Source organism: Aplysia californica, unplaced genomic scaffold (genome assembly GCF_000002075.1).
Source record: "Aplysia californica isolate F4 #8 unplaced genomic scaffold, AplCal3.0 scaffold00156, whole genome shotgun sequence".
Taxonomy (NCBI): domain Eukaryota; kingdom Metazoa; phylum Mollusca; class Gastropoda; order Aplysiida; family Aplysiidae; genus Aplysia; species Aplysia californica.
The window spans coordinates 1,118,515-1,122,621 of NW_004797426.1; positions in this window are offsets into that span (position 1 = coordinate 1,118,515).

The window sequence follows — 4,107 nt, forward strand, 5'->3', positions numbered from 1 at the left end:
CCCCCCAAAAGGAAAAGAAATGAGCACACCAAAAATAACAAGCAAAAAGCAAAAACAAACTGATACCCTGCCTCTGATTAGAGCGCAATCCTATCAAAAGAATAGACAGAAGGTATAAATGACAAAATACGCAATGAGAAATGAGAGATGGGAGACGAAAGCGAGCGTCAATCAGTGGCCCAGACACGTTTGTGCAAAACTCTGAAAATAAAAAAGGAAACAGCTGCTGGTTTTCCTTTCGTTTACAAAGTACCAGCTGCAGCAAAGAAGACAAGGGGCTGGGACATTTAAATCAGTTATTGTTTATTTCAAAACGTTCATATTATGTTTTAATCTGTATACATTTCCTGTATCATTTACTACGTTTTTGTTTTTTGTTTTTTGCTTTCGTTCAAACAAACGGCCAAAGAGATTGCCGCAGTTTTCTGTAGAGTGTAGGTACCCTGTTTAATTTCTAACTTCGTTAATAATTCATTCCAGCAAAGGTCATAGAGATCAAAATTTGATCGAGGCGTTACAAATGAAAGACGAGCAGTAAAATATTATCTCTCTTGTGTGAAATTTGAACTTTTGACGTGGTCTGGGTGTCTAAAAAACAATTTGTATCAAATCCTGCCCCAACTCTCACTCAGTCAGTCTAACAACTAAAGTGCTCATGTTTTTGCACATGGACACTAACAATAGAATCAGCAATCTGTAATGTACTCTCAACAAATCTTAAAGTTTGAGGAAATGTTGGGAGAATATCTTGACCATTTCTTTTTGACACTGACAATTTCCGCGTCTCCGCATCAACTGTAGCACCCAGACTAGTAATGTTCTCAAGCCTTTGGGGGACATAAAAAGGCCTATTACAGACCACAGCAAATTCAACTTACATAGTGAGGCCGACTGACTGTAAAAGAAATCTTTGCCTGAGTTTTAAGGGAAAGCTGAGGCCCCAACCTGTACCCCTTCATTTCTGTCGATTTGAGGAAACTTGCAGAAAACAAAGCCCAACTATTCCGCCCCCCCACAAAGAACAAACAAAGAACAAACAAACAAACAAGCAAAACCAAACAAACAAACAAGCAACAACAGCAACAACAGCAACAACAAAACTCACACCAGCCCCCTCCCAACAAACCAAAACAATACAAAAGCAACAACAACAAAAAACAACAACAACAAAAAACAACAACAAGAAAAAACAACAACAACAAAGAAACAAAGAAAGAAGTAGGCCTATAGTTCTAGACATACGTCTCAAAGAAAGACAGGTAGGTGTATGAGTTGAATATTATGAAAACTGTACATCACTGGTCAATGTTACCAGTCCTTTGGTATCTATTTATAAGCCACCCCCCCACCCCCAAAATTATTATTTTTTAATTAAAAAATTCAATAATCTCGTAACATACAGTAGGTATTGATTCCTCCGAGTGGTGGTAGATTTACTGGTAGGAAAGTAAAAAGTGCGCACGTTAAAGATCCCTTGGTGGTCTAAAATCGATAAGAGTAGGCTTCGGCCGCCACCCGGGCAAAATTCAAAATTTCCAACCAGTTGAAAAAGATTAGTGTGTCAAGCACGCTCATATGACCTTTTGCAGTTGCGAGCGCCGTAAAACACTTACCAAAAAAAAGTAGTAAAGGAAAGTTGTTCCCGCTTCCGATCCGGACACTGGGCCAGAAAATATTATAAATATGTCAACAGTATGTCCCCCAACGCGTTTACTACTGTCACTGACAAAAGTTTGTCTTCTACCGATTTCCTGGCGCCAAATTGCAACTTTGTGAACCGAGTATAAAACGACGAATGCCTTTCCAAAAAAGTACAACGTCTTGCGAGAGGCGACCAGAAATGAGGCTCACGATAACTCTCAGGGGTAGAAGACTCAAAGTGGGCTTCTATGAGACAAATGGTCTCTTTTAAGCACAAGGGGTCTCTCCCGAAAAATGCTGTTTTGAGAAAATCAAAGGTAACGTTTTTGGACCCTTGTTCAGTTTTTTAATAACTCAAGGAGAGTTTTCTCTTTAACCAATCAAATGTACACACCAATGAAACCGTAAGAAATTCTGGAAAGCCCCGAAATCTGGGAGCTCGCTTATCCTTAAAAGCGACCAATTGAGGCCCTCAGGTCGATATTTTACGGCCCTTTCTTGAGAATATCAAAGCATTTTATGCGACGCGCATGATTTCCTCACGTGCGCCTTTTTGCAGAGAAGCCTAGAGTCTACGTTCTGAAGAATCGTTCTTGCTCAGAACTGCCATAAAAAAAGACTTAGGAGATTGGATCAATGTACGTTTAAGAAATCCTTGGTATGCTTGGATCTAATTGAAATCTTTTCGTTTCGAGGAGAACTTACAGCCGCCTTAGCTCCATCAAACTTTCTCCAGCGGCTCCCGCGGAATTTGAGTTTGAGAAGCATGTCCTGGCGAGAACTGACCCGCTGCAACAAAAACAGCCAGAACTGAGAGTGAGGAACTGGGTGTTGTCTGGATGCAGCCTCCGTATCGTGTCGGAATGACTCATTCCCAGCCTCCGTATCGTGTCGGAATGACTCATTCCCAGCCTCCGTATCGTGTCGGTATGACTCATTCCCAGCCTCCGTATCGTGTCGGTATGACTCATTCCCAGCCTCCGTATCGTGTCGGTATGACTCATTCCCAGCCTCCGTATCGTGTCGGTATGACTCTTTCCCAGCCTCCGTATCGTGTCGGCATGACTCTTTCCCAGCCTCGGTATCGTTTCGGCATGACTCATTCCAAGCCTCCGTATCGTCTAGGTATGACTCATTCCCAGCGTCCGTATCGTGTCGGTATGACTCATTCCCAGCCTCGGTATCGTTTCGGCATGACTCATTCCACCCCTCGGTATCGTTTCGCATGACTCGTTCCCAGCCTCGGTATCGTTTCGGCATGACTCATTCCAAGCCTCGGTATCGTTTCGGAATGATTTATTCCCATCCCCAGGTCGTAGCAGCTCAAGGTCGTGTCATTCTTTTCGTGGACTCTGTATATTTCTGATTTCTTCGGTAGATAATCCGTTCCGTGTGCCCTGCTCATAAGGGGGCTGCCCAGTTTGTCACAGGCCCAGTTTGTCACAGGCCCAGTTTGTCACAATTTCATTCAAGTATTTGAGTATTGATGACAGTCATAATTACAGCACTTTAACGCTGTAGCTGTAACTTAAGTTTTTTTTATTCTTTACCTTCAAATCGGTGGTGTAGATAGAGATAGTCCCTCTAAAATGTCAATTCATCTTATGTTGTTCAATATTTCTTCCTTTGTGTATGCAAAACAAAGCAAATTACTCTGTAAAATTTCAACAATGAATGTTCTTTCGTTAAAAACAACTGAAAAATAAAAATTCAATTCGTACAATGAATCAATCATTCATTTACTATTTTTTGAGAGTGTCAGTGATAACTTCCATCATGCAGGGCACAATCGAGGCGGGGTGGGCCAGTGACAAACTGGCATGTTTTCGCTCATAACATGGCAAGCGGCGACCTCTCAGCCTTGTTCTTCTGAGGGCGTCCACTTGTAGGAGGAGACATCGAGTACTTGTGGAAAGATGGCCGCACCCAGGAACAATGGAACAACCTGTTGTTGTTTTTGAAACCTTTGGTCGAACATCTTCGGAACGACGAGTCCTTGTTGGCGATACTCAAGCTGTTCGATACCAGTGTTCACTTCACGCAGTTTTTGATACCGTCCAAAGATGTGGTGTGGGGTTTCAAAAATAGATCTAGTTTTAGTAAGAGTTTTACGACACTTGCAACACAATAAGGTCATATGAGTGCCGTAGATTAGAGGTGTTACAGGAGAGTAACAAACACAAAATAAGGAGGGGAGATAAAGACGATAGATGTTTGAAAGGAAAGACGAAGCAAACTACACCAGAGCTCATGCCAATCACACACGTTTAAAAATTATTTTTTTATGCAGATGTATGTAAATCTATCAAGTATGTGACGATGGCTGCTTTGCTCTCCGCAGACTTTGCTATCTCTGGATGTTGCTGAACGAATGTCGAACGAGATGTGTCTGTCTGTCCACTTCCTGGTGTGTGAGCTGTTTCTACACAACAATAACAACAACAGCAACAACAGCAACACCACCAC